This window comes from Vicia villosa, linkage group LG5 (genome assembly GCF_029867415.1).
Source record: "Vicia villosa cultivar HV-30 ecotype Madison, WI linkage group LG5, Vvil1.0, whole genome shotgun sequence".
NCBI lineage: Eukaryota > Viridiplantae > Streptophyta > Magnoliopsida > Fabales > Fabaceae > Vicia > Vicia villosa.
Genome location: NC_081184.1, coordinates 121,481,632 through 121,509,318, shown reverse-complemented (window position 1 = coordinate 121,509,318; position 27,687 = coordinate 121,481,632). Strand labels below are relative to the sequence as shown.

General features: G+C 35.2%; 1 long non-coding RNA gene across 8 annotated transcripts; it reads left to right on the top strand.

Annotated features, from left to right (window-relative positions):
- The first annotated feature begins 3,932 nt into the window (after positions 1-3,932).
- Positions 3,933-11,645, top strand: LOC131602263 (uncharacterized). Of its 8 annotated transcripts, none has more exons than XR_009283979.1 (4): positions 3,933-4,110; positions 4,852-6,244; positions 6,351-7,374; positions 7,668-8,423. It is a non-coding gene; the product is annotated as an uncharacterized LOC131602263 (long non-coding RNA). The 8 variants fall into 8 exon arrangements; XR_009283981.1 differs by lacking the exon at positions 3,933-4,110 and adding an exon at positions 10,579-10,995 and having other exon boundaries at positions 4,561-6,244; positions 7,668-9,270; XR_009283980.1 differs by lacking the exon at positions 3,933-4,110 and adding an exon at positions 11,015-11,645 and having other exon boundaries at positions 4,562-6,244; positions 7,668-9,270.
- Positions 11,646-27,687: the final 16,042 nt, after the last annotated feature.

Here is a 27,687-nt window from a genome sequence, read left to right as displayed (position 1 = left end):
ATATGAATGGTGAGACATACCACTGCGACACAAACGGTTTTCTATTTAGAAACACAAACTCAACACGTTTTGCTCTAAATAGACAATCAGATTTCTCTTATCTAAAAAGGAAAATCGAATCCAAAATAAGAGAACAAGTGTCTCAGATATTTTACCGACAACTCCTTCTTCAACCTAACAACTCAGTCATATTTTGTCAATCACAGATAACAACTGACTTAGAGGTTCAAAACATGTTCCTCACCCATGAGCATTTTGGTTATGATTATCTGGAACTGTACATAGTGGTTGAACAAAATGCTCCTTCGCAAAATATTCAGTCACAAGTTATTGATCCTGTTGTTGATGACGAACAACAACCCGAGCATGTCATTGACGAAGAAACTGATATAGAAGATGTTGTTGATGAGTTGGTGAATCGTGAATCCGAAGATGAAGGTGACGAAGAAGTTCCAGTACAGGATCGAGTACCGGATACACATGCATATTCACCTCCGGCACATTTCACAACGCTTAATTTAGGAGAGGACGAGCCATCGTCCGATATGTTCTACAATCCATATATGAGGTCAAGCGAGGAGTTAAAAGAGGGTGACACGTTTCGTTCGAAGGATGATTGTCTGTTGGCTATAAAAAATTGGCACTTAGCAAATTGTGTTGATTTTAAAGCCGATCGATCAAATCCAGAGAGAGTCACTATTGCATGCAAAAACCCGGAATGTGGATACATGCTGAAGGCATCATTCAGAAAGAAGTTTAACGCGTGGGTGATACGTTCGATATCTCAAGCCCACACCTGCGTCACCACTAACATGGCGCAAGATCATCGAAAACTCAGTCATGACATGATATGTCATACCATCATTCCTCTGGTCGAAACTGACCCATCCCTGAAGGTGAAGACAATTATTTCTCATTGCGTTTCTGTGTTCAAATACAGACCTTCGTACAGAAAGGCTTGGTTGGCGAAACAGAAAGCAATTGAAAGAGTCTACGGCAACTGGGAGGAATCGTACCAACAACTTCCTCGCTACCTGGCTGCACTGCAATTGTATTCACCTGGGACTGTTAGTATATTGGAGACACTGCCGGCACAGTCCCAGGACGGAACCCCTCTCGAAGGTAATGGAATCTTCCATAGACTATTCTGGGCGTTTCGACCATGCATCGTCGGTTTTGGTTTTTGCAAGCCGATTATTCAAATTGATGGAACGTGGCTTTATGGGAAATACAAGGGAACTTTGTTGATGGCGGTCGCGCAGGATGGAAATAGCAACATTTTTCCAATAGCCTTTGCTTTGGTAGAAGGGGAAACAGCTGCTGCTTGGGGTTTCTTTCTGAAGAATCTCCGAGCTAGAGTCGCTCCACAACCTAATCTTTATTTGATTTCTGACAGGCACGCTTCTATTGACAGCGCATACAACAATCCGGCAAATGGTTGGCACAACCCTCCGTCTAAGCATGTCTACTGTATTAGGCATATAACACAGAATTTTATGAGAGAGATCAAGGATAAATTTTTGAAGAACCACTTGGTGAACGCGGGGTATGCCTTAAACCAACCTGGATTTCAATACTACCGCCGAGAAATAGCATTGACAAATCCAGATGCAGGGAGGTGGATTGACAGCATTGATAGAGCAAGATGGACTATGTCATACGACGATGGGGCTAGGTGGGGCCACATGACTACAAATCTTGTGGAATCAATGAACGAGGTTTTCAAAGGCATACGAAACCTACCTGTAACTGCCATTGTTAGTGCTACGTATTTTCGGATGGCAACTTTGTTCGCCACACGAGGTAAGAGGTGGAATTCAGTGTTACAAACACAACAGGTATATAGCGATGTCTGCATGAAATATATACAACAGGAATCTGCCAAGGGTAACACTCATCGAGTGACCGAGTTCGACCGTCATGGCCACACCTTCAGTGTCAAAGAAATAATTGACCATAACCAGGGGCTTCCACAACAAGAGTATCGCGTCAATATCCCAGGTCGTTGGTGCGACTGTGGCCAATTTCAAGCATATCGCATGCCTTGCTCCCATGTCCTTGCGGCATGTTCACATACTCACTTTGATGCATTATCTTTGGTATCAGAAATTTATAAAGTATCAACGTTGCTCAACGTATACGACAACTACTTTCCGGTGGTAGCAATGGAGGCATATTGGCCTGTGTACGAGGGGGAAACAGTTTGGCATAACGATTTAATGCGTCGGAATAAAAGCGGTCGACCAAACAGCAGGCGTATTAGAACCGAGATGGACGTAACTGAAAAAATGCAGAGGAAGTGTAGTATATGTCGTGAGGTAGGACATAATAGGACCAAATGTCCCAATCGTGGATCTAGTTCCACAACATAGTTATTAGTTTCGATGATGTTTGTAATTTACCTTTTCAATGAAATGAACTTTTTTTTATAAATTTTATGGGTTACAACACAAAAAAAATTACCAAATAAATAATGGATTCATGATACATATTGAAAGGAATTACCAAATATTACCATGGAAAAAATATTTGGAACCAATAAAATTTACAAACATTTAAGAGAAAATAGTACCGAAAACATTAATATTGAAAGTAATTAAAGCAAAAGGGGTCCACCATCTTGGACTGGGTCTGCATGCATCCTGACTGGGTCACTATGCACATCTGGTCTTTTCATAAACACTGTAAAACTCAGTCCTGAACATAACTAAAGAATGCAGACTTTTTTCATTGGCTCTCTTAATTGAGTTGAATTCTTAAATAAAAAATTAATTCTTGCACTACTCTATCTGTATTCCCAACTACATTTTGTCCTCTAACATTCAAAGCAAGCAAAATAAAAACGAAAATAAATACAACCTCTCTGCATTCTCAATCCCCATTCAAAACGAAACCCTCCCTCACTCTTTCTATCGCCGGCCATTCAGATCTGTCTCTACATTTTTGTATTCACTTCCTACTGGTATGTTTTTTTCCACTGCAATTTGTTATTGTTTTCTTCTTATTGCTTCTATTTTTTTAATCATTTTCTGCTGCTTCATATTATTTCCAATGATTTTATCCCTTAATTGTATTTTTTTTACTTGCAAACTAGGAGTTTGAAAATAACTTTCCAGCCCAACGTGAATATAGTTTGAAAATACATATTTGAGAATTACATTAATATTTTTGGAGATCTTAATTTAAGTAGAAATGATTGAGGTTAGTCGGTCACTACAAATTATCAAGAAAAAAAATTAAAATTAAAATTAAATATCAAATATCAATCTTCAAATATCAACAAAATATTACCATGGAAAAAATATTTGGAACCAATAAAATTTACAAACATTTAAGAGAAAATAGTACCGAAAACATTAATATTGAAAGTAAAAAATTACCGAAAATATAATACGATGGAAAAAAAATTATTTAAAAAATCCATGTTGAAATAATATTTGAAAAATATAACATAAAAAAAATTTAGAATAAATTATGTTAAAGAAAAAAAATTACAAAAAAAAAAAGAAAAAAAAATAAGGGGGAGTGTTGTCGCCGGGGGGGGTGGCGACAACAGCTAAAAAATACACGTAGGCGCCAGGCCCACTGGCGAACACTCTTCTGGCCCATTGTTGTCGCCACCCCCCCTGGCGACAACGTGTATTTTTTTGCTGAAAAGTGACATTTGTGTAATTTTTTTGAAAACCTAGTTATTTTTGGAATTTTTTTTTAAAATATGGTTATTCAAAAAAAAAATTCAGAAAATTATATATTTATTAAAAAATAATAAAAAACACACATAAAAAATCGTATATAAATTTTGTCCAAAAAATTAATAATAATAAATAAATGAAATTATTCAAATAACTTTATCTTTTACTTTTTGCCCAAAAAAAATAAATTAATTAGAAATCATACTCTTTAAAATTGGTGGTAATGGATAGTGGAATGAAAGAAATGCCACTTGAGGGGATCCAATGTGAATTTTAGGGTTTAGAAATGCCACTTGAGGGATCCAATGTGAATGAACGGCCCAGATTTTGTGGATGGAAAAGTCACTGAAACCCTGTGTCCTCTTATAAGCCCTCTCTGTTTTTCTTCTGCGCTATCTCTCTCCTCTCTCTTGCAATTGTGAGTGCCTTTTTGTATAAGCTTTTTCTATTATTCACAATAAAGTATAAACCACTCTATTGAATCCCCTTCAATAAACACATATACTAAAATCAAAGTAGCAACTTTTTAGATAAGGTTTTTGTAATATCATTTTCGTGTTTCCCTTCATGTTTCTCTCTTACAAATTAGATATGCCTTTACGTTTTGATGAATCTGATTTAGAGTTTTTTTGCTGTTGTAATGTTTTGTTTTGTTTTCAATGATAAAGTTTAGTTTTTTTTTGTTGTTAAATCCTCTGAAGAAAAGTTTTCATCTTTAAAACAATTTTTTTTTCATTATCTTTTATCTCTTCATGTTTCTAGTTTTTTTCTTCAGGTTTTGAGGTGTTTCAATTTATATATATATATATATATATATATATATATATATATATATATATATATATATATATATATATATATATATATATATATATATATATATATATATATTTTAATTTTAATTTTTCTTCATGTTTTGTGTTGTTAATTCATTTTGTGCATCAAGGTTTCTTACGTTGTGTTGTTTTCCAGATGTGAGTTTCACTTCTAACATTTAATCTGACCACTTCCTTCTCACTTTTATTTTCCAAATCAGAGTTTCAATTTTAACAGTTTTGGAGCCGCGATCTATAACTCTTCATTAATGTTGCTGCTTAATTTTTGTTTTTTTAGATTTAATCTGACCACTTCCTTCTCACTTTTATTTTTTATTTTTCAGAAATCTGACCACTTCCTTCTCACTTTTTCCGTTCAGAGTTTCACTCAACAAGTTTAATCTGGCCACTTTCTTCTCATTTTTATTTTCTACACAACTACTTGTTTTTGTTCCTAGTTGTTCCATACACTTAGTCTTACTCTCTTATTATTGATGCGGTGAAACTTGGAATTGGGACTTGGATTTCTGATTAGGTAACTAAGTATCTCGTTTACCTTCCTTTAATTTTTAGGTTTGGATTTCAATACTAAAACTCGGATTGTTTTAGATTGTTTGGGTTAGTTATGAAATTTTATTCCAAGTAACACCTAAGTAATTAAGTCTTAAAATTTAAATTCACATAAAACAAATTAGCCCAAAACTCATGGGGTAAAGTTGAGCGGCAGGAGAATTTGGCATAATTCGTTTTTGAATTTGAATTTCCAGACTTAATTACAGAACAAAAAAAAGTGTTAGTTGGAAGAAAATTTACTTAATTACATTACAAAAGTGTTAGTCGGAAGACAATTAACTTTCCAACTTATCCATAATGTATATGTTAATTCAAATATAATCCAAACAATACGGACAATAAGAGTTTGTATTGAGAAGGTAGCAGAACTAGAAAAAAAGTCTCCCATGCCGGAACTGGTGCTCAAGTAGGTAATCGTGGTAAACATAGACATGCCGGAATGGTAAAAGTAATCTCCTATCTATTATCTACCCATTATTAAACAATGAACCATTCTTCCTATTGTGCCTTACCTAAAAAAAATTTGCGCTACAACTTGGACATTTTAGTAACTAGCAAAATAAACATTCACTTTATCATCTTTTCTGTCTGGATGCCCCAAATGTTCATTTTAATTGGTCCAGTTTAAATTATATTTTTCCCTCAAGACAATCTTACACTAAACAAAAGAAACAACAGTACACTCCAAGGACACTAATTCCTCAGTCTCTATTTTCTCTCTCTGCTCCCGTTTTCTCTTGTCTCTCTTTTCCCTCCAGTTCTCACCATCACTCAGTCTCACCATCACTCAGTCCTCACCAAAATGGGCACATTCCTCTGTCCTCACCATCACTGAAAGTGTAGAACATTACTCACTCTTCATCTAATGGGAAATATGTCTTCTCCTCCCACCTTCCTCACTCTCCTTCCTCTTCACCCTCTTCTCTCTCCACGGTAACTCTTCCTCAATCTCTATTCCTTTCTCCAATTTTTCAATTTCACTTTTTCAGTTCAAGCGAACGAAGTCATTTCCGAAGACGGTTTCACCGTCACAACCGTTCTCGATGGTCACAAGCTTCACATAAACCCTTTCTCCGTTCTCCAACGACCCCATTCCTCCGAGATCTCATCATTGTTACTCCTCAAATAGTACTTTCTACACTGTCCAATCACCCATTTCCCAAGGTTCATTTTATTTTTTTCTTTTTTTTTATTACTGGCGTGTGCTAAAGTTTGATTTTTTTTAGGGTTTTTGGTTATTTCTATTTTTAAAATTTTTTTTGTGTTGCAGAAAGTGTTTTCAAAAGGTTTTCTGGAAATGGGTTGCTTGGGTATGGTGATGGTGATGTGTGTTCCGCAAGGTTTTCCAAATCTAAAAGCTTTGTTGTTCATGTAAGAGGGAATGTGTATGTTGCTGATATGGTTAATAAGGTGATGGGGAAAATCAGCACCAATGGTATGTTTCTACATAAACTTTTCTATGGCTTGGTTCTATCTTTGGGTTTTATCTATTTATACATGAGGATATTTTATCTTTTTCCTCAATTTTAATGTGTGCACTGTAGAACATCAAATGTAGTCTCTGTGTTTGAGAACAAAGGACATAAGCTTATTTCATTTTACTTCTGTCATTAGTCATTGGTTTCAAGGTTTCTCATTTGTTTAAAATGATGTTATTTGTTTCAAGGTTTGTCATAGAGATAATAGTAAATTACATGAACAACTTACTCATTACAACTAATTGATTCCTACAAAGTGTTTATGTAAATTGGAGTGAGACTTGGACCAAAGTGGTAAAACAATTTGTTGAAGTTGACTTATTATGGTTTTACATGAGATTTAGCTTTCCAAAGCTCTGTTTCTCTCTTTTTTATTGAAACTTTAATTTCTTTTCCGACTTTTCTCACAATGTATTTTCTCATAATTTTATTTCATTTCATTTGGCAATTACTTTTGAAATTTCGTTTCATGCTCAGAAGCTGAGCTGAGCCACGCTGCTGATGCGCTGAGCACTGGAAATCCAACAAGTTTGAAGCATCAGGAAGAATGAAACAGCATAATGACCATCACGAGGGACGAGACCAACAACTTTTTCTCCTTCTCATACCCATTTGCATCCCTATTAACATTACATTCCTATTAACATAACAAAGTTGGGTATTTGGTATTTTCACTAAAATAATCAACCTTTATGAGCTACTTTTGTTATTGTTTGCTTTAGTTTTTCAACTACACACTTGTGTTCTCAAAGTGAATAACCTGTGATGATGGATGTAAGCATAAAAGGAGGTGTAGCTGGTGGAAGCATTCTGAGGGTAATATTTTTGGTGAATATTGCAATATTATGTTTGATTTGCACAAGTGTGACTTATGCAGACATATGTTTTCCTAATAAATATACATTTTGGAATGATTTATGCCTTAACATCTATGTTGAGTAATTTTTAAAAGTTTTTTTAAAAAACATAAACGTCTTTAGAATGTTTAATCTATGCTATAATTTCAAATGCCTTGAAAATAATGCTTATGACAAGCATTATGAAACATGAATGTCCAACAGGTTAGAAGCTATTCAAACTTGGCCTAATTCTACTATTTTCTTGTTCAGAAAAGGATTAGAGAAGGAACTTCATAGCTTACTTCCTCCATACGTGTCGAATGGAATTAGAGTCACACCTCCTCCATACGGCATCGATATTACATGGCTCAAAGCAAAGATGATTGGCAATGTAAGTTCCATGTCACCTTGATGATAAATATTCAAGGTTCTGTTTTTCATTATCTTTTATCTCTTCATGTTTCTAGTTTTTTTCTTCAGGTTTTGAGGTGTTTCAATTTAGTTAAATATATATATATATTTTAATTTTAATTTTTCTTCATGTTTTTTGTGTTGTTAATTCATTTTGTGCATCAAGGTTTCTTACGTAGTGTTGTTTTCCAGATGTGAGTTTCACTTCTAACATTTAATCTGACCACTTCCTTCTCACTTTTATTTTCCAAATCAGAGTTTCAATTTTAACAGTTTTGGACCCGCGATCTATAACTCTTCATTATTGTTGCTACTTATTTTTTGTTTTTTAGATTTAATCTGACCACTTCCTTCTCACTTTTATTTTTTATTTTTCAGATATTTGACCACTTCCTTCTCACTTTTTTCCGTTCAGAGTTTCACTCAACAAGTTTAATCTGACCACTTCCTTCTCATTTTTATTTTCTACACAATTACTTGTTTTTGTTCCTAGTTGTTCCATACACTTAGTCTTACTCTCTTATTATTGATGCGGTGAGACTTGGAATGAGACTTGGATTTCTGGCAATCCCTTTGATTATGTAAGAAAGCCCCAGTATCTCGTTTACCTTCTCAGTACAAACTCTTGTTTAATTTTTAGGTTTGGATTTCAATACTAAAACTCAGGATTGTTTTAGATTGTTTGGGTTAGTTGTTTGGGTTAGTATGTGTTTCATGTAAAAGTTTGTATTGTCTTGGAAAGTTAAACTTTTTCATAAATTGTGAAATTTTATTCCAACTAACATCTAAGTAATCAAGTCTTAAAATTTAAATTCAAATTCAACTAACACTTTTAGTATAATTCAAATGATCTGTATAAAAAAAATAAAATATAAAACAAATTAGCCCAAATTCTCCTACCCAATTTTACCCCAAGAATTTTGGATCGTCCAAAGCCAATAGGAAAAAATACTGTTTTGGACAATTCAAAATTCATAGGGTAAAGTTGAGCTGCAGTAGAATTTGTCATAATTCGTTTTAGTTTTTGATACGCTATCAATGACAATTTGAATTATTCATGTAAAAGATCTTAGTTGAATTTGAATTTCCAGACTTTATTACAGAACATAAAAAGTGTTAGTTGGAAGACAATTTACTTAATTACAGAACAAAAAAAGTGTTAGTTGGAAGACAATTTACTTAATTACATTACAAAAAAGGTATTAGTTGGAAGACAGGTAACTTTCCAACTTATCCATAATGTATATGTTAATTCAAATATAATCCAATTAATACATTCCACAAGAGTTTGTATTGAGAAGGTAGCAGAACTAGAAAAAGTATTGGCCGAAGCCTTCATTGATAGTGTCGAAGCCTTCTATGACAGTAGACAATGCCTCTGAAACACATCATTGGATGATAGTAGAACCACAATCCGGGAAAGTCTCCCATGCCGGAACTGGTGCTCAAGTTGTGCCACAAGGTAATCCTAGTAAACATAGAGATACTATATAAATGCAGAACTGCAACAGAGGTGGACCTTTATCTATAGCCACATAAACACCAATAATGTCTAAAATATAGCACACCACGTGACACACACGCATGTGTATAAAGAATTGGCTAAGTATTACCTTTTCCTATCTTAATGAGTCTCACCTAAAATACTAATCAGTTAAACACTTTAATTGTTAAACTTTGTCTATTACCTCCAATTCATCCATATATTACCAAAAAAGTATATCTAATCAACTTAAGGATTCTCATCTCATCCACTAGTTGATCTATTGCTTTTTAACCTTAGCAATCTATAAACCAGAAAATGGAAAGAAACAAACTAAATGCATACTTTTTAACTAAACTTGATTGCCATTCACTAGAAGAGAGTATTCTCAAAATAAATAAATAAAAGTGATCACTACATTACAGTTTTTCCCCACCCCCAACAGAAGATAAAAGTAATGAACGGTAACCTTTGTTTGGAAAAGAATCTAAAGCTGCTAATTAAGGTATACCGGGCCAGCATTAGGCACTACACATTAACACTTGATATATACTTTTTCTTTTTAAATAGTTTTCCAGACAGTAACAGGCTACTGATAGAAGTTAAAGGGCCAATTATAAAAGTGAATATATATGTACATGCACAAAAACATTTTTTCAAGAAGCAAACAATAACTTCATGTGAAAGGTATATCAACAACTGTCTCACTACATACTAGAAGGAATTTCCTAAGGGCGGCAGAAAAGGCATGATTAACTCTAGCCCATTCTGACCTCGATTCCACAAATTGGATGATTAGTTGAAAGCTCCTACAAAGAGGGAAAATTCGTTTGCCCAACTCCTGCAACTAGGGGTGTTCAAACCCAAACCAATCCAAATAAAAACTGAAAACCGATCAAAAAAACCAAAAACCGTAAAAAATCGAAGTTTATTGGATGTGTTTGGATGTGATTTTGTGAGAACCGCACGGTTCAGATCGGATTTCAGATTGATTTTTCAAAACCGATCCAAACCAAACCAAATCGCATGTATAAATATTTTTTACTAATTTATTTTTTATTATTATGATATGTTACATAAATTTATTATTATATGATAAATATTTTTTACTTGGTCTGTTATGGAATTCTTCATACTAATATTGTATTTTCTTCAGGTCAATTGTATTTTCTTCATACTGATATTAGTTAAAAACCAGACCACTGCATATGCCATTGCCAATTCTTTTGTTAGTTTTTTCTGTAAAATCATTTGTTAATTTTGAGGCATTTTTTATTTTTTACACAGAGATATTTGACTCCACCATATGTGGATGATAGCCTTATAGAAGTGGTTGCCCAAGCATGTTATCAGATACGGAAATTAATGGCAAAAGCATGTAAATAAAAACCTGGAAACTAAATTGAAGATGGAAATGTGCTTTGAGTATCAGATGCAAATCCTCTACGGATCGATAGGCTTTTGCTTCTTTATCTCTCAGAAAATAAACCAATTGCAGAAGAAATAAATGGACTGAATAGTAAACCTAAAACAAATTATGGAAGTTTAGAAACAAACTAAAGGGCTTTTGACTTCCAGTGTAGAAATCAAAAGTTGAAACAGGAATGGAAATTGTAAAGAAAACTGGAAAATAAAATGCTTGAACTCTAATCAATATTCTGTGTCAAAACGAAGAACAAAGGGGGCCTCATAATGTTTCTTACGGTTCCTTTTATATTCGTAGGTTGCAGTTTGCTGGAGAGGAGATTTAGGAGAAAATGGGAGTGATTTCAGTTGAGTTGCTGAAGAATCAGTTTAAGCTGCTGAAGAATCGGAGAGACGTTGGAGATGGTACTGAAGTGTGACTGGATCGTGGGAAAAATTCTAAGAAAATAACGCAAGTGGCGGGGGGCCACTTGCTAAAGGGACGGACGCCCTCTTTCTTTTATTTCTTTTTCTTCTTTTTCTTCAAAATAGCTTAGGTGCGGGGGCCACCAAGGGAGGGACGGACGTCACTTTCTTCTCTTCTTCATTTTCATCTTAGGCACGTGGGGTGGGCGTCCCGACTTTCTTTCTTTATTATTTTTTTCCACTTCTTTTCTTTAATAAATAATGGGTCTCCAATCGAGCTTTTGCATTTCTTCATTTCTTCACCGAATAATTCTTTGAAAATACTTTATTTCTTCTTCTTTTTAATCGAACTCGAGAAAAATTAAATATGTGAAATAAAACGAGAATACCGGCATAATACTAAAATAAAACAATATAATTAATATAAAATAAAGACATAATTTATGTTAATTGAATCAAATAATACGATATATTTTCATGTTATCAAACTCCCCTATACTTGAACCTTTGTTTGTCCTCAAGAAAATAATCATTAAAACAGTTGGACAATACAGATTAAATGCAAACTCATAACACAACTCGAGTTGTACTAGGTTACGGGATGTTATTGTTAGAATATCATGAGATCAATCTCAACACCAAAAAATACAGTAACGACACTAGACAACTCCGCCATATGCATACCAATCCGAATCATGCCATCATAGCTCGACCTTATCCTTTTCGCTTGTTTTACCCATTTTCATTCACGCGCAATCACATTAAGCCCATTATCTTATCACACACATAGTAGAGTAGTCGGTTAGTGATTATGATCCTTTTAAGCATGGAGTTCTTGCACAATTACGTGGTATACTCCTTTTATATTTACTCAATTGCAGGTTGTGGGGGATCGAACTGTAGTTTGCCCTACCAAGTTCAGTACCAGAAAACTTTTGAACCAACCAACAATGAGTTTCTTTTGTCAAATATCTTAGGTTCCATGACCGTTTGGTTAAATGACCGGGTGAGAGTCACCTAACTTAGTTGGTACATTCCCTATAGCAATGAATTGTTATTTTTATAAATTATAAGGATCATTCACTTCGACTCTCTACGTAGTTTGTATTTAAGACGGAGCCGACTGCTAAATAAACTGCTCATGGTTACTTTAAACTAAAGTTTTAGGTTTCGGTATAATAGGTACTCAAATAGGTCTTGCATACTCGGGGGTTTTAGAATGGTGAGACGGTAATAATATTGTCTTAACTTCACTCAAGTTTCTAACATTTCTTAAAAATGAGTAACCTTCATACTTTCGGGCGTGTAGAGCTATGCATCTAGTCATGCTAATTTTTTTTTTGTTATGGCTCAAGAAATTGAGGAATTAAAATAAGTACCAAAAATTCGCATACGTAGGATTTAACTAACTTAAATTTTTTATTGAATGGAAATTGCGACAAAGAAAAATAAAAGAAACAAAGAAATTCTTCCCCCACACTTAAAATGTGCATTGTTCCCAATGCAACAAGGTTGAAAGAAAAATAACTCCTACTCCTCACTTTGTTAGGGCATCCTTCTTCATCCTCTAGTTCGAACCCTTCTACGCCTATCCGAGTCAGGTGGTGCCTCAAATTGTTGAAAGTAGTTATGAACGTCGCCCACACGAAGTGCCAACACTTGCATTTCGTCGCTTAAACCTCACACGCGGTTGGTCATTTCCTGATAGTTGTGGTCATTTCGACTCTATAATTGTTGGACCATTTGCAACATTTCATTGTGCCTTTTGTTGGATACTACATTTTTTTGCATGATGGCATCGTAGAGGGTGTTCATAGTGATTTGCGGTGGAACATTTTCGGGAGCCCTAGGCGGAGGAGGATATAATGGTGGAAGGTTCTCCGGCTCTTGTTCTTGGTTTTCATCAGGAGCAGGTGCGTCAAGAGTAAAGCACTATTGTGTCATATATCGCACATCAATGCGATCGGGGCAAGGTAGAATGGAACTTTCCACTTTTCTTTCATGAACAACCAAATTGAACTTACCATCCTCTCTCAGAGAAATCAAATGAGAACCTCGGCAGTAGGCGATGTCTAGAGTTTGTGCGGGCATGGAGAAATTAGAAATGGTCGCTAGCTCGTTGTGTAACACCCCTCTAATACCCCACGGCAATTAACAAAATTAAATCAGAGTAACATGCAAAAAGGGTGTCACAATTCATAATAAAATGAACCTCGTTTATCATATGTCATGCATTCACCAAGAACATTTGATTATAACTCATAAATGTAAAAATCATGTCTACACAGCGAAATTAAATCTTCGAATCAACGTCACATCATTAATGTATCAAACTTCATAATGAAAAACAAAACAATTAGAGTTATCAACTAGAACTCAAAACATCGCGTTCCCAGTGTTACATCTATCAGAGCATGACACCTGACGCTAATTACTAAATCGACTTATAAGTTAATCCTCACCAAGTCAGCCGCTATCCTCAATCTGAAAATGACAACAAGTAAGGGTGAGTCTCGTCACAGTTAACCAATATTATTGCATCATAAACAATAATATATCATAGTTATATCATTCACCCAATCGTTTCATATTCAGACATTCCATCATACACATCTTCATCAATTATCAAGTCATAACACAGAATACATCAATCATTTTATATAAAAAAAATTATGCATATGTATGGAACTGACACTATGCATGTGGTACCAACATCATTAATGGGAAAACCCATAGACCGATCTAACCTCTTCAAGATACGGCCCTGCCAGTACAATTCCACACAATGGGAATTATACCCTTCACTGAATCCCCACATCATTAGGATTCAACCTTCAACAATGATTATGAATGCATGTAAACATATATACAACATAATTTCATCATCATCATACTATGAGTAACATCATCTTATACTCATTTCATCATCATCATCAACATCATCATTAACAAGCATGTTCATATACACATTAACATCATTCAATAAATCAAATATCAATAATTCATACAGATTATCAGTTCAAAAATTACGCGTCGTCAAACATTCAAGATTCACAAAACAACAAAATCTGTATCTCACGATGGCCATACGTGTACCATACACGTACCAACAGGGCGAAAAATCCACAACACACGCACCATCAAGTATGAGCAGAACCAATTTTCCACACAAAACACACACGTACGCGTACCAGCAAGCCATACGCGTACCAACCAGTCACCATACGCGTATGAGCAGAAGGTGCATTCTGATGCACAATTGGGGAGCGTATCATACGCGTACCACCCCCATACGTGTATCATACGTATACCATACACGAATGGACAACAGTTCCAAAAACCTGCAGCTTACCCATTCATCTTCTTCGCGAATCCATTCGTTTCAGCTTGCGATTTGGGTCTAAAACCAGAAATTCCATATTCTAAACAACATAGGATTCATCCAACATCAATAGTATATGACTCTATATTCGATTTTACTCATCACAAACTAAATCTACTCAGTTATTAGGGATTAACAGTCATAGATTTCAACCCAAATGATGAACACAAACAATAAAATCAGAACATAGAACCTATTGATCCAAACAATACTCCTAATCAACATCATCATCCACAACACGATAATAAAGATTAAATGGAGAGTCCCCCCTTACCTTAGCCATAGTTCTTGATTGGTCTCTCCCTCTTCAGTTCTCCTTCACGTTCTTCGTGTTCCAAAACCTTTAGTCTCTCTTTTCACGTTCTGTCCTTTCTTTCCCCAATTCTAATTATTTTATGAAAAATAATAATAAAATTAGTAAAGACTTTATTACACCACACCCCCACTTTTATTAATCTCCCACATGGCCAAATGCCATAAACCGTCCTCTTTTCCATTATTTTCATAAAATCCATAATAATTCCAATTATTAATCCAATATCCAAATTAAATTATACGGGTGTTACAACTCTCCCCCACTAAAAGAGTTTTCCTCCTCGAAAACATACCTCAAGTAAAGAGTTCCGGATAAGAATCCTTCATCTGGCTCTCTAGCTCCCAGGTGACATTTCCCTCAGCCGGTCCCCCCCAAGCTACTCTGACCAAAGCTATTTCCTTGCCACGCAATTGCTTCAACCTTCGGTCTTGAATCCTCACAGGCAACGTCTCAACTGTTAAGTTGTCTTTCACCTGCACATCATCTACTTGGATCACATGGGACAGATCTGAAATGTATTTCCTCAACTGAGACACATGAAATACATTATGCAAGTTTGCAAGCATCGGCGGTAAAGCAATACAATATGTCACTTCTCCCACTCTTTCAGAAATTTGGAATGGTTCATTAAAATGCGGAGTCAACTTCTTCGACTTTAAAGCTCGACCAATACCCGTCATAGGAGTAACTCTCATAAACACATGATCTCCCTCTTGAAACTCAATTGTTTTCCTCCTCTTGTTATGATAACTCTTATGACGACTCTGAGAAGCTTTCATCTTCTCTTGAATCATCTTAATTTTCTCTGTAGTCTGTTGTACAATTTCTGGTTCGATCACAACATAATACTAAAATAAAACAATATAATTAATATAAAATAAAGACATAATTGATGTTAATTGAATCAAATAATACGATATATTTTTCGTGTTATCAAGTATATTAACAAAATTATCTCTTATAATTTCAAAGATTTGAGACATTGAAATAGGAAAACATAAGTTTTTCATTGACTAAATGTTGAGTAAACCACTATGAAATAATGTAAAAAATTGAACGAGTAATAATTATATGGGTAAAATAGGAAACACACGTTGTCTTCCCTCTTTCTCTTCAATTTAGAGAAGAAACAAAAATATAGTGGGATCCTATTTCATCTAAAACGAACATACCCTTAATTCCGAGCAATATTCCTAAATAAAAGCTTATGTATACACAAATATAATGCATTCAGAGTTGAAGTTAGGTCAAAATTAAATAGAATAAATAGCATCTAAAGCAATTAAACTACTGAAGAACAGTGCAACAATCACATTAATAGAGAGAAAAAGGAAATGCGGAGCAAGCACCAAAGGTTAGAGAGTGAAAAAAAGTAAGAGATCTGAGAATGCTTCAAAGAGCGAGAAAGAGAAGAACGTACTTGAACTGGAGGTTCGTAATAGCCGATGAGGTTTTCAAATCCCACGGCGGTTTGAGTTATGTTGAAATAAAGCAAACGCAGATCGGGAGAAAAAGCGCTTTTGAGAATAATCAATTGTTGGGAAATGGAAGAGTGACGAAGATTTTTGCGATTCGGTTATCAACTGATAAGTGATAATGCAAAATGCATTGAGTGAGTGAATGTATGAAGTTGTTACTGGGTCTTAATTCTTTCTTCTTTCTTCTTTTGTGTATTTTGAATTTTGTGTGCTAGGGTTTTTTTTTTCATTTTGGAATCTCTCCATTCTTGACTTTTTTTTCGTTACTCTTATATTTTGTAGTATTTTTTATTGAGTTAAATAAGTTTTTAATTTTTATAAATATTTTCAATTTTATTTTTAATGAAAAGATGAAAGTCGTAATCGTATCAACGTAAAAATAATTTTACAATAATATTTAATTAGAGAATTGTATTTCGTAAAGTCATTGACATATTTTAGAATTAATTATTATAAGACATGTTATAAATTATAATGATAATTTTTTATTGATCTATCATACCACTATTACATCTATATTAAATTCATAAGTTAGTACATTTTGTATCCAAACAAAATAACTTAATAACTATTAGAAGTAATGGAATAAAAAAAATTCTCATTGCACCTTTATAACTTCTTTTACATCTCGTGCGAAATTTATAAAATGTCACATGTATTCATAAATATATTTCTGAACGCACCAATTCTTCATTTTATTTAAAGGTTTATTAAGATATGTATCTACAAAGTGATTTTAAGGTATGTTTGCATATACATATTTGAATTAACTTTTTTTAATTAAAAAATTAAGAGCATACATTGTCTCTCAGAAATCTCAGCGGAATTTCTCACAATAAAATATGCATTAATCAATTTAAACTCCCATTTCACATTATGGCATAGTTAGAATCATAAGTGAAATCTCATCAAAACTTAAAATACAATAGCACATATTTTCTCTCAGAAATCTCAACATAAAATAAAGAAATCGCTCCCTAGCGTTACACATAACCAAAGCTAAAACAAAGAAACTAAAAGAAATAGCTCCAGGAGCTAGCTTCCACTCACATCAGCGACTTTACTCTTACGTATCTGCACAATACTTATGTAAAGGAAACATTCAAATAGAAGGGGTGAGAAATCACATTCAATAATAACAGACATATATTGCAAAGTAGGATACTCAACACATAACATACTCTTACATAATCTCAATCATAGTAGATTGAAAGTGTTTTCACACCAACTCATTAATCACACCTCATTCACATAGAATTCACACACTAATTACACGCAACATCATTATCATGCATTTATCTCATTGTGCAACTCATCCTCAGAATGTAACTCTATGCAACTCGATGTAACTCTATGCATGTGGTACCAACTCAACAATGGTTAACTCACGAACTAGGTCCCCTCTCTAAACCCATGAGCCCTCTCTCTGACCATGGGACAAGATACTAGACCCCTCTCAGAACTAGCAACCTGCCTCTTGACATAACGGAAGATGGATGTATGAACGTGTTAAAATATTCCAAAGCGTTAAGACCCCTCTCATGATCCTAACATACATGCACTGGAAAACTCGCATAATCCCCTCTTCTAGATTAACACAATAACTCAATACAATACTCAACATAGCAACACAACTCAAGCACATATAATAATTCAACGCAATACAATTATTAATTCACATATATGTAACTCACTTTTAACTAAACAATACACACAAATATCTCTACAGTAGCCATATAACTACCCCTAAACTATTAAATCAATCTACTATGATGTAGCTCTACGTGTTTCCTCTCTAACGCTTTAAAGAACTCATTAATTAGACCCACAGATAAAAAGTTATGGCAAAAACGCTCAGGGAACAAATAGATTGTCGCCGCGGACCAATAGATTGATACTAGACAATTTGTAAAAAATTCACATGAGTCAACCGCTTGTCTCAGTTCTCTGTTATGTATTTTTCAAAAAAAATTGATGGACCAATGGATTGTGCCTAAGCCCTAATCAATCGACCCAGGTTTTTGTTTTTCAAAATTGCATTTTTGAAGGTGAACTAATCGATTGCACCACTGGACCAATCGATTGTCGCTTATAACTTTTCCAAAAATTCCACTTCTAAATACGTGCATCTGAATCATTTAACTCATAAACCCCTCCCAAACACCCAAAATAGCATATTTGAGTTTTTAAATCTGTAAACCAATTTGCTACTATAGTCACATCACATCTTCATCAATTAACATCAAATTTAACAGTTTAACAAGCATAATCATGAATTTCTATACTTTCATAACTCCCTAAAACCTTCAAACATCATCAATGGTGGAAAATATATGAACACACATAAACATAACTGTATTCACACATTGGCAAATAAAAATTCAACACTCATGACTAGAGCTGTCAAATGGATCGGCCCGGCCCAGCGGGCCAAGATATTTAAATTGTCCGATCCGACCCGATTGCTTAATGGACTACAAAAATGAGCTCGACCAATTTTTCAAAGGCCCGTGCAGCCCGATGGGCCAGCCCGATCCATATTTCAATATTAGTCTTAATTTTATAGAAAAAAATGTAATGGATAAAAGCTACATAACATAAGTAGAGACTCATCATAAACTTAGTTAAGTGGTATTTAAAATATTCATTAAATTAATATAGATATATATATATATATATATATATATATATATATATATATATATATATATAGAGAGAGAGAGAGAGAGAGAGAGAGAGATATAGAGAGAGAGAGATAGAGAGATAGAGAGATAGAGAGAGAGAGAGAGGGGTTATATTTACTCCAGGAGCAAGTTATTATAACTTACTCCAAATCTAGACCATTGATTCTTCTCAATCTAATGGTTAAAAATAATAAGTAATAGTTTTCTCTCTCCATATTTAATTACTTATTATTTTTAACCACTAAATTGAAAAGAATCAATGGTCTAGATTTGGAGTAAGTTATAATAACTTACTCTTGGAGTAAATATAACCCTCTTTAATGGTATCGATTTGGAGTAAGTATATATATATATATATATATATATATATATATATATATATATATATATATATATATATATATATATATATATATATTCTTACTCCAGAAGTAAGTTATCAAGACTTACTTCACATCTTGACCATTAATTCTTTTCAACCTAATGGTTAAAATTAATAAGTGATTAAATGTGGAGAGAGAAAACTAATACTTATTAATTTTAACCATTAGGTTGAGAAGAATTAATGGTCAAGATATGCAGTAAGTCTTGATAACTTACTCTTGGAGTAAGAATATCCCTCCTCCTATACACACACACACACACTTATATATATATATATATATATATATATATATATATATATATATATATATATATATATATATATATATATGAAAACCACAAAAAACATCCATGTAAAAGTACAAAGTAACTTAATATCATCACCAACACTTATCAAATTTTCTCTTCATCTCACAACCATTTCCTTGAGCACATCATCTTGAAAATAGATCTTCATCCTCTTTAACTTTTCTTAATCACTTAAAAACACATTTATGCAATCATATTTTATCTTATGGGCCAGCCTTAAGCCCATTTGGCCCGACCCATAAAAAACATAGGTCCGATGGGCTGACCAAAAAAGATAGGGTCGTGTTTTTGTAAGATATTTTGCGGTCCGACCCGCGTTAAATTATTAATTGGGTCAGGCCCATTTTTACAACTCTACTCATGAGTATGACAACATAAAATTACATAGGATCGTCAAATTCAGGATTCTCAACAAAATCCATTAATTCTATTGGAGGTTAATGACTCATTTACCCTACCCCTCATGTATAAGCCATATTTTTTAATCAAAATATAAATTTATTGATAGACTCAAAAATCTCAATACAAGCAAGTGATCCAAAGGATCCAACTATCTAAGGTTCAAAGCTACAAACAACAACCATCAAGGTAGAAGAAGGTAACCTATATGGTCTATGAATTCAGGGTTAACTCAACATCTAAAAACAACATCATCCATAATCTTATGAATGACTCCTTGTTGCTCCATTTGCTTGCCAAAACACACTTGGTTCCTATACAACCAACATTCATGGACTGTCTCCGTGAAAGCACACTGCACAATTCTATTTCGCCACCCTTTTTTCTTGCAAACTGAAATAATCCACAAAAGATCCTCTTTCCATCCTTTTGGGTTGTGGGGATCTCCAATCCACCTCAAGATGCTTTTCCAAACATTATGCATTGTCTGGCAGATGAAAAATAAATGATCTTGAGTATCAAGTAACTTGCGAAAACAATAGTCATTGCTAGACAGTAAACCAAACACATTAGTCTCTCCTTTGTTGCTAATTTAGAATGGCACGCCATCCATAAGGTGTGCATTTCTTTAGGCCTTGTCATGTTCCCATACATCACAGATCTCCAAAATACATTGTGGTTGTCTCCTAGTAGGCCAAGGTAAACATCCTTCTTGTGGAATTTCCTACTGCCCAGCATGGTTTTCCACTCCGGGAGTTGCTCAATATCACTCTGATCTTTTACATATTCTTCATGATCCCCCAAAATTGTTACCATTATCATAGGTAACTGTTGCACCCCAAAATTTGTCCTCTTTATTTGAGCTATAAGTTAATAATGACGTTTATTTCGTCATTCAAAAATTGAAGAAAATCAATGAAAAGTTCTGGTGGTTTTAAAGAAGCGCAATGTGAAAAATGGTTTAAACAGTGAAAATATGAAAAATTCACAAGTATTATCTGGAAGGTGGTATGGGTGGAGTTACCGCGAGGCCTCGACTGTTTCGATGATATCTACAATTTTTGTGTTCGGCTCGGAATACAGTTCTTTGAGGAAGGTTGTCAGATTTACAAATTACTAGAGATTTCGCAGTGAAAAATGGTGCTGAATGTATGGTTTCGGGCCTCGGAAAATTCATATCTCATAATATGTTCGTCGGATTCGCTCGAAAATTTAACTAGAGCTCCATGTTATCATTATCGAGATTTCATATGTTCGGACCGAAGGCCAATTGTGCACTGAAAATTCCCAACATGTTGAAGAATGTCGCAATCTTTCGGTAAAAAGTGCGTTTTCGAGTATGTCGCGCCAAGGTTGAAAATTCATAGCTTCTTCGATTTTTATCGTACGAAGTCCATTACAGCGGCATTTTCTCAGAAATTTTGTTAGCTTCGATTCCTCGTAACACATGCTTGTTCAGATTTTGAGCCGAAGATGGAGTTTTATCGAATTCTTTGAGTGGTACTCACAAAATTCTGCACAGTCGCGCCAGATGAATCGGCGTTTCTCGTCATTCAAACGCGCGTAATTTCATCATCGCTTATCGGATTGAGACGATTCTCGCGGCTACGAGTCACGAATTTGGTCATCTTCGCAATGGAATTGGTTTCGTTCCGGAATTCAGAGCTGAACTGAGTTTCCTTAAAAAATGAGCCAAAAAAGAGATAATTAAGGGCATTTTGGACGTTCCTCACTCACACTATATAAGTTATTTTCCTTCACATTCTCTCATAACTTCGATTCACCAATTTTTTTACAAACACTTTCTCTCAATTCTCTCTCAACTTTCAAAGATCAAAACCACAAATTCTATAAAACTTTCATCAATATTCATCAACCTTCTTCAAGAATCAAGGGCGACATGGATTGAAAATCAAGATCTCGAGTTCGGATTCGCCTCTATCTCCATTAGCTCATGCGCATCACTCTCTTATTTCTCTCCGGATTCGCTTTTCGATTTCGTTCGTGTTCGCGTCGCGTTCGTGTCACGTCCGTGTTCGCGCGTCGGTTTAGATTTTCATCCGGTAAGCCTTGAACCTTGAATTAAGTGCTCAATTGTTGATGTTAACATGATTTGAATGCTAGATCTAGTTGTTTATTATGCTTAATTGATGTTGATGATGATTAAATGTTAGATTCATTTATACTTTTCTTACAAATTGCACGTTGATACAAGTTTGGTGCACTATGTGTTCGATCTAATGCTCGCACGAACTTATTATTTGATAATCAATGATGTTTACTTGAAGTATATGTGGATTGATGCCTAATTGTGGTGGTTTGATGTTCATAACGTTGTGCAAATCGAGTTTAATTCGTGCTTGATCATAATTCTTGATGGATGCATGTTTGAAGTGCTTGGAATGTTGATTTTGCTGTTTTTTTACTCTGTGCTCAGCGTAACCGGTTACGCTTCAGGCCGTAACCGGTTACGAACCCGTGTTTGCCTTGTTATGCTGTTTTTGTGAATAGCGTAACCGGTTACGCTCCAGGACGTAACCGATTACAAGCTTGTTTTTTGCCTATACTTTTGCTTTATGTGTACAGCGTAACCAGTTACGCTCCTGGCCGTAACCGGTTACGAACCCGTGTTTTTCCCTCCTTTTGCTTCTGTTCGCAGCGTAACCGGTTATGCTCCAGTTCGTAACCGGTTACGACTGTGTGTTTTGTTTCTAACTTCAAAATTTCATATATTTTGACTCGTAACCCCGTTTCGCGCGTTCTTTGTATCATTGAAAAGATTGTAAAATGTACTTTCTGATGGATTGATTTATCTTTCTGAATTTTATGTCCTTCATGATTGTATTTTGGCTCGCTTCCGGTGTGTTTTTATGCGCGTTTACTCGTGTGTGATTGTCGTTTCGTTGTGATGTGTGTTTGACGTGTTTTCTTATACTTTCTTGCGTATGTCATCTCCGTTCTGTTTTGGTTACATATTTCATATTTCCGCATCTTATATTGTTATCCATTTTCGGTTTAGCTTGTGGTACAATAACGCAATTCCGATTGCGATATATTGTTATCTCTAACTTATGTGCTAGTGTGCGAGGTTTATGGACGGTCACCGATCGATGCTTTTTATGTGAGTGTCCCGCTTTACTTACGGGATACGATTTCATTCACTCCCTTTGTGTTCTCATTCTGGAGACACGTCTCTATTACTTTATATCTTCTTATTTGGTTAGCTTGTTCCTCTTGCATGTGTATTGTGATTATGCTCGACGCGCATGTCGACCTTTGTGTGCTTTCATGGCTAATCGGCGTGCTGTCTATTTGATTTTGCTTTGCTAGCTCACTCGCGGGATCCTGTGTCCTTGCTATCTTCGCTTTAGTTTACGGATCATCATCCGTTCGGTATTGATTCCGTTTCATTTTATTTCTATCGCACTTTATCGCTTTCTCGCATCATCCTTTAACATGAGAAGTAGGACCTAGACATGCATCTGGCCAAGCCCTCGAAAGAGGCTCTGTTTTTGTTGGTGTGTTTATATTTGTGCTTTGCGGCAGGGAGTCACGGTGTAATATGGCACTCCGTTAAGTCCTCATAGAAGGCATGCAGAAAGGGTTAGCAATCAACGCCCGCCCAGTCTCATCGAGTCCGTTCGGTATGCGCACGCTACGCGTCGCTTGCTTCCGAACCAGCTCAAGATCTTGTTATCGAGTATGTCAGGAAAATGGTTCATGCAACCGGACTCCCGCACTTCCTATATCTCACGTTGATCGACGTTGACGCTCAGTGTACGCACGCACCGTTTTCCTTTCAGATCCGTGACAACTTGGTTGCTGAGAGGGACTCGCTCCTCTTGTCTATGGCCCGATCATTTTTGCGAGGTCTAATGCTTGGTTGACTCGGGTGATTCGCTCCCCTTGGCTATGGCGGGACCGCTTTTCTACCACTCGGCCAGTGTCGTGGGTTTTGTTTGATTAACGAGCGGAGCTCGTTTGTGTGATACTTTGGTTTGCCTTCCCTTTTCCTCGTAGGTTGCTAGTTTAGTTTATACCTGTATCCTTTGTATGATAACATTAGGTAGCAAGCTTTCCCCCTTAGCTTAGGTTTTCCTCATGAATTCTTTAAAACACAAACCAACTCTTTGATTTTCTTTTCTTAAGAGCTTGTTATTTCCGCTCCATTCCCAAGCATAAGCCTCCAAAGGTCGAGCAGCGGAGTGCGAATGTAACTCATTCACCTAAAAAACAAAAAACAAACAGAAACTAGTTAGCCGAGCTACGGTACCTCTGATTCCTCAAAAAGGATACATAGGCAGCGGGGCAGGGTCCGTGCGAGTATAACTCTTTCTTTTCCCTACATTCTGCATTCAATTTAGTCCAGATTAGCGTAGATTTGTTACACACCCATAGTTTTAGACACAGGCGTGGATATCATCGAGTACGATGGGCGCGAGAGGTGCTAACACCTTCCCCTCGCGTAACCGACTCCCTTACCCTTTATCTATGGTCGTGAGATCGTTGTTTTATTTCGTGGTTTGCTGGCATTCCCTTTCTTTTCTGGATAAATATGTTAGTGGCGACTCTGTTAATTTTTGCGGTAGCGACAGTAACGCTTCACTGATTCTCACTTGGAACCAACTACTCACACTCAATCCCTACAATAGGATTGAGGCTCACCAAAATGGACCACCATCCAAACACCATGATGTATGATACATAATAGACATGCAACAACAACAAAAACAACAATGTACAATGACCTTCACCTTAGTTAATGTACCACACCAATGCTGGCCCCCATACACCAACCACACGCTATAAACATCCTGCAACAACACTATAATAATATAGCAAGCAACAACAATGTATTCACGCATATTCCACACCGTACCATACAACACCGTCACACGTCATTTAAATCATTTTAAGAAAGTGAAATTATTTTTAAATGAAAGTACATTGCATCAGCTTTCTAATGCTTCGAACGGGGCCTCAATCAAACACCCGAAGCTCAATTTATGAATTTATGAAGTTTTACAAAATTATGTCAGAACAACGGTAACTGATTACGCCATAACCCGTAGCCGGTTACGGCCTCGAAAATAGCCCAAAAACTCATTTTTTCAAGTGGTAACCGGTTACGCCAAACCTCGTAACCGGTTACAAACTCGAAACCAGTCTGTAAACCCATTTTTCAATAGCGTAACCGGTTACACCAAAACTCGTAACCAATTACGCCTGTAATAGAATCACTTTTCTGCTGCTTTTGACACGAAAATAACTTTTTCAACCATCCCATAACCCCAAATTCTCATACAATTCATATGCTCAAGTTTTAGATTCTGATTCCTATTCAAATACATCGATAACAACATTCTAATAGCACCCAATTCATCAAATGCATCACATAATTGCATAATCACACAAATCAACTCAACACACAACAACATATCATGATCATACAATTATAAAGTTCATAACATTGTGAAGAAACATTCCAACAAGAACAATCAAAATCCCAACCCACAAATCATTATGCAAACCCTTATAGAATTAGAACCCCGCCCTTACTTTGGTATTTTTTGCAATGAGTTCTTCAACCTCTAACAATGGAGTCTTCCCTTGAGCCATAGCTTTCTCTCTACTCTTTCTCCTCATTTCTTCTCTTTTTCACGTACTAACACTTCTACCTCACCAATTCCTTATTTCTCTTATTATAATAGTATTATTATTAATCCAAACAAAATAAATAAATAATATTCCAACTAATTATATATTTAATTCAATTACTACTAATATTTTATCTAAATAATTTATAATTTAAATAATTATAGTGATAACACTCTCCTTCCACTTCATGTTTCTACACTTTTGCTCACACACCCCCAACACCTCTATTTATAGTTTCTAAGGTTACCACCCTACACCGAAGGGTCCTCTAACACACCGAAACACCAAACAACACACAATTTAATTACAAGGAATTAATTAAATTAATCGGGGTGTTATACGGGCAGGCGAGTCTCCTTGTTTCATGCCCATCTAAATACTGATCTCCTCAGTTGGTGACCCATTAACCAAATTAGCCATATTCTCAGAGAACATAAGGACATTCCAGCTAACAGAGTCATAGACTTTTTCTAAATCAACCTTGAAAACAAGACACCTTTATTGGTTTTCTCAACAAGGCCAACTAGCTCATTCACAACTACAATGCCATCAACCAAAAGACGTCCTTTCAATTTTTTTGATTGGTTAGACGATATAAGTTTATCTATGACTTTTGCTAATATATAAACCACAACCTTCTTCATCAATTTATAGAGAGATATTTGACCAAGGAAATAGGACAAAAGTCTCCCAAACTAGTATGTGAATCCATCTTAGGATATGAGTGACAAAAATAGAGGAGAAATTACAGGGGAGAGATGCCATGCAGTAAAAATGTTCAAACATAAACAAAAAATTTCTCGAAGCAGAGGCCAATTTTTTTTGAAGAAGGAGAAGTTAAAACTATCAAGGTTAGGGCTCTTATTTACAACACAATGGAAGACCGCAAGATCAATCTCTATGAATAAAAGGAAAATTGAGGGAAATATTATTTATTGAAGAAAGAGATGAAAAATTGACCCCATCCAAGTGCGATCAACCGTAGGTTCCAAAAATTACCGAGTGAAAAATCTAGCCACCTCAAACCTAATCTCATCCACTCCCTCCAACCAAGAGTCTCTGTTCGGAAAAATATCAAGTGTGCTATTTTCACCGATGTAGTAATAATAGGGGTTAATACCAAGTATCGATCTCGAGGGCGGCGTAGGAAATATGAGTTATTATAATTACTTGATTGAACAAAAGAACATGAAGAGTTTTGGTGATTGTTGTGAAATAATGATTAACGACAACAAATTAAAAACAAAGCGTAAAATTGACTTGTTGAACGATATGAGAGACCATGCTAGGCAAGGTGTATGAATTGCCTTGCACCAACCTTTAATCTTTATTTACGAAATATCAGTGTGCATGAACCATTACCGAATCTCAAGAGTAATTTTCCCTAATTCCTTAGCGGAAAACCTTTGATACTCATCTTGTATCCTAATTCCTTAGTCATTCAAGATGTTATCTAGCAATATATAATTTATCAAGAATATTATGGTTAATACGGTGAATCCTTATTCCTAAGCAATAACAACCATAATATTGTTGTGCAAACATCGATAAGGAGGTTTGTTCGACCTAAACCTTAATCGTAAATCAAAATCTATTGGTCTGATAGATAAAGCATTAAACATTTTGCACAATCAAATAGGTTCACACACATAATGATTTCATAACGTAAAGGAAATTAGGTTCAATACAATAGTATTTCAGGGACACCCCCTAGCATTGGGGGGTTTAGCCGCTCATAATATTCAAAGAAAATACAAATAGAAGATTAGACATTACAAGAAATTTGGATTGCTTCGATCTTTAATCGCGATTGCTCTTGAAAATCTCCATTCTCCGAAACCCTTGAGAGATCTATTCTTTCTTCTGCAATTCTTCCGTACGATCAAAAAGTGTCTTTATCTTTCTCCAAAAGAAGCCTAATAGCCTCAGATCACTTACAGTTGCAATAAATACCAA